Here is a 16310-nt window from a genome sequence, read left to right as displayed (position 1 = left end):
TAGGCACCAGTACTGGGAGTATCAGGCCAATCAACTAACCTGTCAAGGACACAGCCCCACCCACCAGGAGACAAGCTGCCTTAAGACTGGCTTAGCCCACAGCCACCCCTGAACACAGCCCTGCCCACCAGAGGGCCCAGAAGGCAGGCCTATATACCAGTCTAATGCAGGCATTAGACCTGGGACCCCCCAGAGTACTGCAGCCAGAGAACCCAGGACCTAGCTCTGCCTACCAGCAAGACTGCTCTAGCCTCAGGACCAGCCTCACCCACCAGCAGGAATACAGCAGTACCAGGACAACTGCAGCCTCATAGCCTGCCATGGCAGGACCCAGCCTACCCAATAGCTCTGAGATAGGCGGGGCCACAGACCAAGCCCCAAATACCAGCAGGCCAATACAAGCTTCAGGACACCTGGCACCCCACAACCAGCTGTGTCAGGAACTGGACCCCCCCACCAGTTGTTCAGCACCAGTTCTTGGACCCTTGAGCCCTACAGCCCAACCCCAGGACCCAACTCTGCCCACCAGTGGGCTGGCACTAGCCCCAACACCTGACTTCACCCACAAGTGGGCAAGTACCAGTCCTGGGATCCCCTGGACCCTGACTCCACCCATCAGTAAGCCAGCACTAAACCCGGGCCCCCCTGGGGTTACACAACCAGCCACCTCATGACCAGGCCCTGCCAACCAGTGGTGGGCAGACTCCACACAAGGCCAGGCCTGGCAACCAACAAAACCAGAGGCCAACCCAGACTGCCTATAGTAGTCAACCTGCCACAAGGGTTGTGGCACACAACCCACACAGAGGGTACCCCTAGAGCATAGAGCTTTGGTGATCAGAGAGGAGTGCATTGCTGGGACACATAGGACATCTCCTACAAAAGGCTACTCCTCCAAGGTCAGGAAATGCAACCACCCTACCAGATAACATAGAAATAAAAACAGCAAGTTAGGAAAAAAGTCAGTAGAGGAAAATGTCCAAATGAAGGAATACAATAAAATCCCAAAAGAAGAACTAAGTGAACTAGAGATAGGTAATCTACCTGAGAAAAAGTTCAAGGTAATGAATTTAAAGATTATCAAAGAACCTGGGAGAAGAATGGATGAACAGTTAGAAGTTTTTACAACAAGTTAGAAAATATAAAGAACAACCAAACAGACATAAAGAATATAGTAACAGAAATGAGAAGTACACTAGAAGGAATCAATAATGGTCTAAATGATATAGAGGAACAGCTCAACAAGCTGGAAGAGAGAGTAGTGTAAATCACTGTAGATGAACAGAAAAAAGAAAGAAAAGAAATGAGGATAGTTTAAGAGACATCTAGGACAAAATCAAGCATACTAATGGTTGCATTATATAGGGGTCCCAGAAGGAGAAGACAGAGAAAAAGAGACAGAGAACATATTTGAACACATAATAGCTGAAAACTTCTCTAACCTGGTAAAGGAAACAGACATCCAAGTTCAGGAAGCACAGAGAATGCCAAACAAGATGATGGCAGTCCAGTGATTAGGACTCCATGCTTCCACTGCAGGGGGCATGGGTTCGATCCCTGATTGGGAAACTAAGATCCCGCATGCCACACAGGGCAGCCAAAAAAAAAAAAGAATAAAAGAAAAAAAAAAGAAGAACTCAAAGAGGGTCACACCAAGACACACTGTAATTAAAAATGGCAAAAATTAAGGATAAAGAGAGAATATTAAAAGCAGCAAGGGAAAACAACAAGTTACATACAAGGGAACTCCCAAAAGGCTATTATCTGACTTTTCAGCAGAAACTCTGCAGGCCAGGAAGGAGTGACACAATATATTTAAAGTGATGAAAGAGGAAAACCTACAACTAAGAATACTCTACTTGACAAGGCTCTCGTTCAGATTTGATGGCAAGATCAAGTTTTACATTCAAGCAAAAGCTAAAAAAGAGTTTGGCACCACCAAACCAGGTTAACAAGAAATGTAAAAAGGACTTCCCTAAGCAAGAAAGAAAAGGCCACAACTAGAAATGAAAATTATGAAAGGAAAAATCTCACAGGTAAAGACAAATATACAGTAAAGGTAGTGAATCAACCACATACAAAGCTAGTGGGAAAGATAAAAGACAAAAGTAGTAAAATCATCTATACCCACAAAAAGCAGTTAACAGATACATACACACACACACACACACACACACACACACACACACAAATAGATGTAAAATATGATGTCAAAAGCAGTAATTATGAGGGGAGGAGAGTAAAAATGCAGGGTTTTCAAAATGCGTTTGAAATTAAGTAATCAGCAACTTAAAATAATCATGTATATGTATATAGATTGCTATATACAAACCTCTTGGTAACCACAAACCAAAACTCTATAATAGGGGCTTCCCTGGTGGCGCAGTGGTTGAGAATCTGCCTGCTAATGCAGGGGACACAGGTTCGAGCCCTGGTCTGGGAAGATCCCACACGCCGCGGAGCAACCGGGCCCGTGAGCCACAACTGCTGAGCCTGCGCGTCTGGAGCCTGTGCCCCGCAATGGGAGGGGCCGCGATAGTGAGAGGCCCGGGCACCGCAATGAAGAGTGGTCCCTGCACCATGATGAAGAGCGGCCCCCGCTTGCCGCAACTAGAGAAAGCCCTCGCACGAGACGAAGACCCAACACAGCTAAAAAAATAAAATAAATAAATAAGTAAATAAAAGTTTTTAAAAAAACCCAAAAAACTCTATAACAGCTACACACATTAAAAAGAGAAAGGGATCCAAACATAACATTAAAGACAGTTATCAAATCACAAAGGAAGAGAACAATGGAAGAAGAAAGGAACAAAAAGAACTACAAAAACAACCACAAAACAATTTTTTAAATGGAAATAAGTACATCCATATCAATAATTACTTTAAATGTAAATGAATTAAATGCTCTAATCAAAAAACATACAGTGGCTGAATGGATACAAAAATAAGACCCGTATATATGCTGCCTAAAAGAAGCTCACTTCAGATTTAAAGGCCCACAGACTGAAACTGAGGGGATGGAAAAAGGAATACCATGCAAATGGAAATCAAAAGAAAACCAGGATAGCAATATTTATATCAGACAAAATAGATTTTAAAACAGACTGTTATAAGAGACAAAGAAGAACATTACATAATAATCAAGGAATCAATCCAATAAGATATAACAATTTTAAATATATATACACACAACACAGGACCACCTAAATACATATTATTAACATCATTTTAATATAAGCAAATATTAACATACATGAAGGGGGAAATTAACAGTAACACAATAATAGTAGGGGACTTTAACACCCCATTTACATCAATGAACAGATGATCCAGACAGAAAATCAATAAAGAAACACTGGCCTTAAATGACACATTAGATTGGATGCACTTATTAAATACATATAGAACATTCCATGCAAAAGCTACGGTATACACATTCTTCTCAAGTGCACTTGGAACATTCTCCACATCCTAGGTCACTAGAAAAGGCTCATAAAATTTAAGAAAATTGAAATCATATCAAGAATCTTTTCCAATCATAATATTTTGAGACTAGAAATCAGCTACAAGCTAAAATGCAAAAAACACAAACACATAGAGGCTAAACAATACACCACTAAACAACCAATGGATCATTGAAGAAATCAAACAGGGAATCAAAAAATTACCTGGAGACAAATGAAAATGGAAACACACCAATGTAAAAATCTATGGGACACAGCAAAAGCAGTTCTAACAGGGAAATTTATAGCAATACATGTCACCTCAGGCAACAAAGAAAATCTCAGATAAACCATCTAAACTTACACCTAAAGCAACTAAAGAAAGAAGAACAAACAAAACCCAAAGTTAGTAGAAGGAAAGAAATCATAAAGATCAGAGTAGAAATAAATGAAATAGAGACTGAAAAAACAATAGAAAAGATCTATAAAACTAAAAGCTGGTTCTTTGAAAAGATAAACAAAATTGATAAACCTTTACCCAGATTCACCAAGGAAAAAAAAGGGGGGCAGGGAGCAGGCTCAAATCAACAAAGTCAGAAATGAAAAAAAGAGAAGTTACAACCAACACCACACAAATACAAAGGATCGTAAGAGTCTACTATGAACAACTATATACCAATAAAATGGACAACACATAGGGAATAGACAAATTCTTAGAAATGTACAATACCCCAAGACTGAATCAGGAAGAAATAGAAAATATAAATACACCAATTACCACTAATGAAATTGAATCAGTAATTAAAAAAACAAAAAACAAAAAAACTTCCAACAAACAAAAGTCCTGGACCTGGTGGCTTCACAGGTGAATTCTACCAAACGTTTAGAGAAGACTTAACATGTAGCCTTCTGAAACTATTCCAAAAAATTGCAGAGGAAGGAACACTTTTGAATTCATTTTATGAGGCCACCATCACCCTGATACCAAAACCAGACAAAGATATAACAAAAAAGGAAAATTTCAGGCCAATATCACTGATGAACATAGATGAAAAAATCATCAACAAAATATTAGCAAACTGAATCCAACAGTACATTAAAAGGATCAAACACCATGATCAAGTGGGATTTATCCCAGGGATGAAGGATGGTTCAGTATCTGCAAATCAATCAATGTGGTATACCACATTAACAAATTAAGTAATAAAAACCACATGATCATCTCAATAGATGCAGAAAAAGCTTTTGCCAAATTCCACATCCATTTATGATGAAAACTCTCCAGAAAGTGGATAAAGAGGGAATATACCTCAGTGTAATAAAGGCCATATATAAGCTCACAACTAACATCAAACTCAACAGTGAAATGCTGAAGACAGTTCCTCTAAGATCATGAATAAGACATGGATGCCCATTCTCGCCACTTTTATTCAATATAGTATTGAATAAGTCCTAGCCACAGCAATCAGACAAGAAAAAGAAATAAAAGTAATTCAAAATGTAAAGGAAGTAAAACAGCTACTGTTTGTAGATGACATGATACTATACATAGAAAATCCTAAAGACACCACAAAAAAATTACTAGAACTCATTAATGAATTCAGTTAAGCTGCAGGACACAAAATAATACACAGACATCTGTTGCATTTCTATACATTAACAACGAACTATCAGAAAGAAAATTAAGGAAACAATCCCACTTATAACTGCATCAAAAAGAATAAAATACCTAGGAATTAACTTACTTAAGGAGGTAAAATACCTCTACTCAGAAAACTATAAGATACTGATGAAAGAAATTGAAAAGAACACAAACAGATGAAAAGATATACTGGGCTTATGAACTGGAAGAATTAATATTGTTAAAATGACCATAGTACCCAAGGCAATTTACAGATTTGATGCAAGCCCTATCAAATTAGCAACGGCATTTTTCACAGAACTAGAACAAATAATTTCAAAATTTGTATGGAAACACAAATGACCCTAAATAGCCAAAACAAACTTAAGAAAGAACAGAGCTGGAGAAATCATGCTCCCTGACTTCAGACTATGCTACAAAGCTACAGTAATCAAAAAGTATGGTACTGGCACAAAAACAAGACACATAGATCAATAGATCAGAATAGAGAGCCCAGAAATAAAACCACGCGCTCATAATCAGTTAATCTACGACAAAAGAGGCAAGAATATACAATGGAGAAAAGACAAATGGTGCTGGGAAAACTGGACAGCCTCATGTAAAAGAATGAAATTAGAACATTTTCTCACACCACATACAGAAATAAATTCAAAATAGATTAAAGTCCTAAATATAAGACCAGAAACCATAACACACCTAGAAAAAACTTAGGCAGAACACTCTTTGACGTAAATTGTAGCAATATTTTTTTGGATCTGTCTCCTAAGGCAAAGGAAACACAAGCAAAAATAAACAAATGAGACCTAATTAAACTTAAAAGCTTTTGCACAGCAAAGGAAACCATTGACAAAATGAAAAGACAACTTATGGGATGGGAGAAAATATTTGCAAATGATGTGACAAATTAGGGGCTAATATCCAAAATATATAAGCTCAAGTCAAAAAAAACAAACAACCCAACCAAAAAATGGGCAGAAGACCTGAATAGATATTTTTCCAAAGAAGACATACAGATGGCCAACAGGCACATGAAAAGATGCTCAACATTACTAATCATCAGAAAAATGCAAATCAAAACAACAAGGAGCTATCACCTCACACCTATCAGAATGATTATTATGAAAAAGACCACAAATAACAAATGATGGCAAAGATGTGGAGAAAAGGGAACCCTTGTACACTGTTGGTGGGAATGTAAACTGGTATAGCCACTGTGGAAAACATTATGAAGGTTTCTCTAAAAACTATAAATAGAACTACCATATGATCCAGTGATTCCACTCTTGGGTATACATCAGAAAAAAATAAAATCACTAATTTGAAAAGATACATGCACCCCAAGTTCATAGCATCATTATTTATAATTGCCAAGATATGGAAGCAACCTAAGTGTCCATCAACAGATGACTGGATATAAAACAAGTGGTATATACAAAATGGAATACTACTCAGCTATAAAAAGGAATTAAATTTTGCCATTTGCAAAATGTGGATGGACCTGGAAAGTATTATGCTTAGTGAAATAAGTCAGAGAATAGCAAATACTGTATGTTATTGCTTATATGTGGAATCTATATATAACAAAAAAGAAACAGATTCACAGATATAGAGAACAAACTAGTAGTTACCAGTGGGGTAGGGAAGGGAGGAGGGGCAAGATAGGGATAGGGGATTAAGAGGTACAAACTATTATGTATAAAAGAAATAAGCTACAAGTATACATCATGAAGCACAGGGAATATAGTCAATATTTTATAACTATAAATGGAGTATAATCTATAAAAATTTTGACTCACTATACTGTACACCTATAACTAATATATATCAACTATGCCTCAATAAAAAATAATAAATTTTAAAAATCTTAGAGTTAAAAAGGTAGGTCATCTAGTGTTCACTGTCATCTAGCAAGGAGCTATTAAAGCTGGACTTCAGAAAACTGCTTTCTAGTTCTATCTTTGTCCATAACATCTTCTAACTAGAAAGAAGTCAGATGATTTCTCTGTGCCTTATTTTCTTCATGCTGAAAATAGGTTGCCCTCTGGGCAAACTCTTCCTTACTATCTACACAAAATGACTCAATCTCATTCCCACCCTCACCCCACTTACTGAGCCTTCCCATAGAGCCCTCCACTTCATGGGACTCTATCTCTCCAAATTTCTACTGCACTGAGTTCTTGACTGTCCCACTTACATGTCACTCCCTGCACCTGGAGTCCTCTCTCCTCCCCACTCCCGTCTTACTTCATTCTTTTAAAAAACACTTAGACAAGGATATTTTATGCAGCAGGTTTTTACTAAATATTTTGGTAATGGAGGGAGATTACAGCACAGAGCTCAATAAAATATCACTTAGAATAAACATCACGCTCTGCCTCAAAATTCATCAAACATGTCTTTCCCAGAAAATATTTCACCTAAGGCCGTAAGCCCCAAACTTCCTCTTGCTGAAGTTATTCTCTCAAGAACCTTTAAGTCTGTTAAATCCTTTCTTAAACCAATTGACAAGTGCAAAATTTTTTTTCTTTATTGTATAGATCATATTTAATCATTTTTGACTAAATGTATCCAAAATAGAAAATGTCCTGGGGTGGTGATATGGCTATACTTCATATGGAAATAGGTCTATTCAGGCATTTAAAACAAACAAAAAAGAGAGGTCAATTCTCTCTCGAAGAATTCATTCTGGTTTCTTCCTTGGCTAACCAACTCAAACTACATGCAGCTTTTGAAAGTAGAAATTTATCTCCAAATTTTCAAGTATTAGAAAACTCACAAGAATAAAATGGAAAACTACTGTGAAAACTTTTTAAAAGTTAAAGTTGTATACCAAGTAAGATGTTATAAAGTATGCATACATAGAATAACACTATCATTTATTACATTATTGCTAGTGGAATTGTTATTGCCACTTCAGAGTTATCATTTTGAATTTCTCTTTTTCCTGCCATTAAATCAAGTGCTGTTCCAGAAATATGCAGCAGATTAGATAGTAACACAAGGAATCAGAGAGGTAAGACAAATGGATACAGCTATTCAGACCACTTTATAGGTCACTGTTAGAAAAACCCAGCTGTATTACCTACCATCCCAGGAAGGGCTGTATCCATTCTTCCAATCAAGGTAAAAAGTCCCACTCACATATATCAATTTGCTTACCCAGGTCTCCAATTCCTGTATATGAAATAGGGCCAAGAGATGAGAGAAAGAAATTATGTCCTTCTTAAACACAGAACTTTCTTTTAGATAAAAGAATTACAGAATTATAGGAGACCTTAGAGATCATTTATTCTACTAGCTCTATTTTAAAGATAAGGAAAACTGAGACCCAAAGAACCTAACTGGCAGATGCAGGATCATACTAATATTTGATGCCAAGCTGGGCACCCATCCATCTCTCCTGACCCAGGCCACCCTCATCTCTGAAACATGATCTACTTACTTAAGTGTGGGAGGCTAAGAAGATTTATCTTTAGGTTTTAGCTATTCAGAATATGGACTCCATGGAGCATGTACCAATGACACAGCAATTCAATATTATCAGTTCTATGTTTAGTCACAACAACAACCTACTAGTTTTTAAAAAATTTTTTAAACTTAAATTCATTCAATACTTGGCTTGTTAATATTCCTTTTTCTTTTTCCTTTCAGAAATAAAATGTTGATTTATCACTGAATACTCAATGCTATCAGCATTTAATTGCATATAGGTTAACTGGGAAGCTAGGTGGGAGTTTTAACAAAGGGATCAATCCCTTTATTACAGGAGTAATGAGCTTCCCACGGTTCAAAGGCATACCATACCTCCTTGCCTTCCCAATGCTAGGTTAAACCCTCTGCTGCCTATCTAGGTGTTAATCACTTGTCCCTAACAGCTGATCAAGGGTATTAAAAAAAAAAAAACAGAAGAGAGAATAGGAAATAGAAAAAGAATAATGACCGAATTGTGTTAGCACTACAATAATACATCTCAAAGTCTGAATTTCTGAGGAACTATATTAGTCAAGGTCTCTTTAATGCAAATGACAGAAACTCACTTACAGTTTAGGCAAAACAGGGAAATTACTGGAATGAGAATGAAATGTCATATAAGAGCCAGAAGAAAAGGGAGTGCAGCTGAACCTCAAGGACAACCGGAATTACCATCAATTCTCTCATCTCTGAGTCTTTGTGCATTTTTATTTCATTCTCAGAAACTAACTTAAACCACAGTGGGAAGCATGACTGATAGCAATTCCCCTTCCTTATACCCTTAGCACTCAGAGGATGTCCAAGCTTTGAAAGTCCCCAAGGAAGAACACAATTGGCCCAACTTGAGAAGGTGTTCATTTCTAGACAACTTGCTTATGGTCAGGCAGACGGGACCTCACCAGGCAAAAATTTCACAACTGAATAAAGGAAGTGCTGCTTCCAATGGAAAGGAGAAGTGCTAGGCAGATTAAAAATTAAAAATAATTTAAAATTCACTGAAAATATTTTCAATTAGGAAAGCTATGAGTATTTCACTAGGGACAGCAGCATTACAAGTAGTGCTGGTCTCTGTTTCCAAATTTAATAGCTCTGACCTTGTGCCAGTGCTGTAATCCACTAAGCTACCTTGACCTCCGTAACTAATTCATAAAATGGTAATAAATATTTTAAATTCCTGAAGGCAGAGACTAGAGCAGGCAAGTGGCAGCCACAAGCATGAGCCTCACAGACTTCTCCATGGGACATGCACTTGACCTAGGGCCTCAGCTGCTGTGTTTTAAAATTCATTGCCTGATTCGTGCCAAGGCTGCTCCAAGACAATGACTGAGAAGGGGGTGGGGTGGAAGACTGTACAGGGAAGACCCATTCCTGGGAGACATGGTACTCTATTGTCATCCAACCTTGGCTCAGTCTCGCCAGCAGCCTCGCTGCATCTTTCTCCGACTACATGGCAGTCTACAATGCTTCATTCCAAACTTCTCACTCTCCCTCGGTCTCTTGGGATCAGACTTGCATTATGGTCAGACGGATCTCCCAGGTTTTTTTTTTTTTAACTCCCTCCCTATTTCCTTTTACCCATGCATTTCCCCTAATAAAATCCTTGCATGTTTAGCCCTATCTTCACACCTGCTTTTCAGAGGACCTGGACTAATACAAGATGGTATCAAGTTTCCTTCATGATCTATGAGATAATTTTATGCTTGTCAGCTACGATAATAGTTTCCATGAAGGACTGAATCAACTGGGAATGTTTTTAAGTACTGATTCCATTTACCCCTCCTACACCTGCTGAATCAAAGTCTCAAAAGCTTATACCTAGAATTCTATATTTTATAATAATATAGGGTCTTGTGCTCAGTGTGGTAGTCAGAGCTCTTCCATATTTCCTCTTGCCCTCCCACCATTAAGGACACTCAATAGGACTGAACTCCTTGTCTCTCTCACTGTCGGGGGAGGGAACTTATGACTAATTTTGGCCAATCAGCTTTTAGAGGAAATGACATATTATTTCCAGGTCAAAGTATCAATATTTAATTACCAGTTTGAGAACCTCCAGATTAGTACTACCCGAAGTGTGGACTGCAAACTAGTCCTGTTTCCCAGTCCATGATAAGACAATGGAAATAAACATTTAGAAAGTTTAATAGTAATTTAATATTGCTGTAACATTTAAATGTGTGATCAATAATTCATCTTTATCATATTTTATAAAATTAGTCCATGACAGATTAGAAATAAAATAGATAAATAAAAATTGGGAACTGTGAACCAAGATGGCAGAGTAGAAGGACATGCTCTCACTCCCTCTTGTGAGAACACCAGAATCACAACTAGCTGCTGGACAATCATCGACAGGAAGACACTGAAACTCACCAAAAAAGATACCCCACATCCAAAGACAAAGGAGAAGCCACAATGAGATGGTAGGAGGGGTGCAGTCACAGCAAAATCAAATCCCATAACTGCTGGGTGTGTGACTCACAGACTGGCGAACACTTATACCACAGAAGTCCACCCACTGGAGTGGAGGTTCTGAGCCCCACGTCAGGCTTCCCAACCTGGGTGTCTGCAATGGGAGGAGGAATTCCTAGAGAATCAGACTTTGAAGGCTAGTGGGATTTGACTGCAGGACTTTGACAGGACTGGGGGAAACAGAGACTCCACTCTTGGAGGGCACACACAAAGTAGTGCGCACATCGGGACCCAGGGGAAGGAACAGTGAACCCAGGGGAGACTGAACCAGACCTACCTGCTGGTGTTGGAGGGTCTCCTGCAGAGGCGGGGGGGGGGAGGGCGCTGTGGCTCACCATGGGGACAAGGACACTGGCAGCAGAAGTTCTGGGAAGTACTCCTTGGCGTGAGCCCTACCAGAGTCTGCCATTAGCCCCACCAAAGAGCCCAGGTAGGCTACAGTGTTGGGCTACCTCAGGCCAAACAACCAACAGGGAGGGAAACCAGCCCCACCCATCAGCAGTCAAGTGGATTAAAGTTTTACTGAGCTCTGCCCACCAGAGCAACACCCAGCTCTACCCACCACCAGTCGCTCCCATCAGGAAACCTGCACAAGCCTCTTAGATAGCCTCATCCACCAGAGGCAGACAGCAGAAGCAAGAAGAACTAGAATCCTGCAGCCTGCGAAACACAAACCACATTCACAGAAAGACAGACAAGATGAAAAGGCAGAGGGCTATGTACCAGATGAAGGAACAAGATAAAACCCCAGAAAAACAACTAAATGAAGTGGAGATAGGCAACCTTCCAGAAAAAGAATTCAGAATAATGATAGTGAAGATGATCCAGGACCTCAGAAAAACAATGGAGGCAAAGATTGAGAGGATGCAAGAAATGTTTAACAAAGACCTAGAAGAATTAAAGAACAAACAAACAGAGATGAACAATACAATAACTGAAATGAACTACACTAGAAGGAATCAAGAGCAGAATAACTGAGGCAGAAGAACGGAGAAGTGACCTGGAAGACAGAATGGTGGAATTCACTGCTGCAGAACAGAATAGAGAAAAAAGAATGAAAAGAAATGAAGACAGCCTAAGAGACCTCTGGGAAAACATTAAACACAACGACATTCACATTATAGGGGTCCCAGAAGGAGAAGAGAGAGAAGGACCAGAGAAAATATTTGAAGAGATTATCGTCGAAAACTTCCCTAACATGGGAAAGGAAAGAGCCACCCAAGTCCAGGAAGCACAGCGAGTCCCATACAGGATAAACCCAAGGAGAAACATGCCGAGACACACAGTAATCAAATTGGCAAAAATTAAAGACAAAGAAAAATTATTGAAAGCAGCAAGGGAAAAACGACAAATAACATACAAGGGAACTCCCATAAGGTTAACAGCTGATTTCTCAGCAGAAACTCTACAAGCCAGAAGGGAGTGGCATGATATACTTAAAGTGATGAAAGGGAAGAATCTACAACCAAGATTTCTCTACCCAGCAAGGATCTCATTCAGATTCGATGGAGAAATCAAAAGCTTTACAGACAAGAAAAAGCTAAGAGAATTCAGCACCACCAAAACAGCTCTACAAGAAATGCTGAAGGAACTTCTCTAAGTGGGGAAAATAAGAGAAGAAAACGACCTACAAAAACAAAGCCAAAACAATTAAGAAAATGCTCATAGGAACATACATATCGATAATTACCTTAAACATGAATGGATTAAATGCGCCAACCAAAAGACACAGGCTTGCTGAATGGATACAAAAACAAGACCCATATATATGCTGTCTACAAGAGACCCACTTCAGACATAGGGACACATACAGACTGAAAGTGAGGGGATGGAAAAAGATATTCCATGCAAATGGAAATCAAAGTAAAGCTGGAGTAGCAATACTCGTATCAGATAAAATAGACTTTAAAATAAAGAATGTTACAAGAGACAAGGAAGGACACTACATAATGATCAAGGGATCAATCCAAGAACAGGATATACCAATTATAAATATATATGCACCCAAGAAAGGAGCACCTCAATACATAAGGCAACTGCTAACAGCTGTAAAAGAGGAAATCGACAGTAACACAATAATAGTGGGGGACTTTAACACCTCACTTACACCAATGGACAGATCATCCAAAATGGAAATAAATAAGGAAACAGAAGCTTTAAATGACACAATAGACCAGATGGATTTCATTGATATTTATAGGACATTCCATCCAAAAACAGCAGATTACACTTCCTCCTCAAGTGCGCATGGAACATTCTCCAGGATAGATCACATCTTGGGTCACAAATCAAGCCTCAGTAAATTTAAGATAATTGAAATCATATCAAGCATCTTTTCTGACCACAATGCTATGAGATTAGAAATGAATTATAGGGAAAAAAACGTAAAAAACACATACACATGGAGGCTAAACAATACATTACTAAATAACCAAGAGATCACTGAAGAAATCAAAGAGGAAATCAAAAAATACCTAGAGACAAATGACAATGAAAACACGATGATCCAAAACCTATGGGATGCAGCAAAAGCAGTTCTAAGAGGGAAGTTTATAGCTATACAAGCCTACCTCAAGAAACAAGAAAAATCTCAAAAAAATAATCTAACCTTACACCTAAAGGAACTAGAGAAAGAAGAACAAACAAAACCCAAAGTTAGCAGAAGAAAAGAAATCGTAAAGGTCAGAGTGGAAATAAATGAAATACAAACAAAGAAAACAACAGCAAAGGTCAATAAAACTAAAAGCTTGTTCTTTGAGAAGATAAACAAAATTGATCAACCATTAGCCAGACTCATCAAGAAAAAGAGGGAGAGGCCTCAAATCAATAAAATTAGAAATGAAAAAGGAGAAGTTACAAGAGACACTGCAGAAATACAAAGCATCCTAAGAGACTACTACAAGCAACTCTATGCCAATAAAATGGACAACCTGGAAGAAATGGACAAATTCTTAGAAAGGTATAACTTTCCAAGACTGAGCCAGGAAGAAACAGAAAATATGAACAGACCAATCACAAGTAATGAAATTGAAACTGTGATTAAAAATCTTCCAACAAACAAAAGTCCAGGACCAGATGGCTTCACAGGTGAATTCTATCAAACACTTAGAGAAGAGCTAACACCCATCTTTCTCAAACTCTTCCAAAAAATTGCAGAGGAAGGAACACTCCCAAACTCATTCTACGAGGCCACCATCACCCTGATACCAAAACCAGACAAAGATACTACAAAAAAAGAAAATTACAGACCAATATCACTGATGAATATAGATGCAAAAATCCTCAACAAAATACTAGCAAACAGAATCCAACAACACATTAAAAGGATCATACACCATGATCAAGTGGAATTTATCCCAGGGATACAAGGATTCTTCAATATATGCAAATCAATCAATGTGATACACCATATTAACAAATTGAAGAAGAAAAACCATATGATCATCTCAATAGATGCAGATAAAGCTTTTCACAAAATTCAACACCCATTTATGATAAAAACTCTCCAAAAAGTGGGCATAGAGGGAACCTACCTCAACATAATAAAGGCCATATATGACAAAACCCACAGCAAACATCATTCTCGACGGTGAAAAACTGAAAGCATTTCCTCTAAGATCAGGAACGAGACAAGGATGTCCACTCTCACCACTATTATTCAACATAGTTTTGGAAGTCCTAGCCACGGCAATCAGAGAAGAAAAAGAAATAAAAGGAATACAAATTGGAAAAGAAGAAGTAAAACTGTCACTGTTTGCAGATGACATGATACTATACAAAGAGAATCCTAAAACTGCCACCAGAAAACTACTAGAGCTAATTCATGAATTTGGTAAAGTTGCAGGATACAAAATTAATGCACAGAAATCTCTTGCATTCCTATACACTAATGATGAAAAATCTGAAAGAGAAATTAAGGAAACACTCACATTTACCATTGCAACAAAAAGAATAAAACACCTAGGAATAAACCTACCTAGGGAGACAAAAGACCTGTATGCAGAAAACTATAAGACACTGATGAAAGATATTAAAGATGATACCAACAGATGGAGAGATATACCATGTTCTTGGATTGGAAGAATCAATATTGTGAAAATGACTGTACTACCCAAAGCAATCTACAGATTCAATGCAATCCCTATCAAATTACCAATGGCATTTTTTACAGAACTAGAACAAAAAATCTTAAAATTTGTATGGAGACACAAAAGACCCCGAATAGCCAAAGCAGTCTTGAGGGGAAAAAAACGGAGCTGGAGGAATCAGACTCCCTGACTTCAGACTATACTAAAAAACTACAGTAATCAAGACAATATGGTACTGGCACAAAAACAGAAACATAGATCAATGGAACAAGATAGAAAGCCCAGAGGTAAACCCACTCACCTTTGGTCAACTAATCTATGACAAAGGAGGCAAGAATATACAATGGAGAAAAGACAGTCTCTTCAATAAGTGGTGCTGGGAACACTGGACAGCTACATGTAAAAGAATGAAATTAGAATACTCCCTAACACCATACACAAAAATAAACTCAAAATGGATTCGAGACCTAAATGTAAGACCGGACACTATAAAACTCTTAGAGGAAAACATAGGAAGAACACTCCGTGACATAAATCACAGCAAGACCTTTTTTGATCCACCTCCTAGAGTAATGGAAATAAAAACAAAAATAAATGAATGGGACCTAATGAAACTTAAAAGCTTTTGCACAGCAAAGGAAACCATAAACAAGACGAAAAGACAACCCTCAGAATGGGAGAAAATATTTGCAAATGAATCAATGGACAAAGGATTAACCTCCAAAATATATAAACAGCTCATGCAGCTCAATAGTAAAAAAACAAACAACCCAATCCAAAAATGGGCAGAAGACCTAAATAGACATTTCTCCAAAGAAGACATACAGATGGCCAAGAAGCACATGAAAAGCTGCTCAACATTACTAATCATTAGAGAAATGCAAATCAAAACTACAATGAGGTATCACCTCACACCAGTTAGAATGGGCATCATCAGAAAATCTACAAACAACAAATGCTGGAGAGGGTGTGGAGAAAAGGGAACCCTCTTGCACTGTTGGTGGGAATGTAAACTGATACAGCCACTATGGAGAACAGTATGGAGGTTCCTTAAAAAACTAAAAATAGAATTAGCATATGATCCAGCAATCCCACTACTGGGCATATACCCAGAAAAAACCATAATTCAAAAAGACACACGCACCCCAATGTTCATTGCAGCACTGTTTACAATAGCCAGGTCATGGAAGCAAC

Source organism: Eubalaena glacialis, chromosome 2 (assembly GCF_028564815.1).
Source record: "Eubalaena glacialis isolate mEubGla1 chromosome 2, mEubGla1.1.hap2.+ XY, whole genome shotgun sequence".
In the NCBI taxonomy this organism is placed as follows: Eukaryota; Metazoa; Chordata; class Mammalia; order Artiodactyla; family Balaenidae; genus Eubalaena; species Eubalaena glacialis.
Note: the sequence above shows the minus strand (reverse complement) of the source record.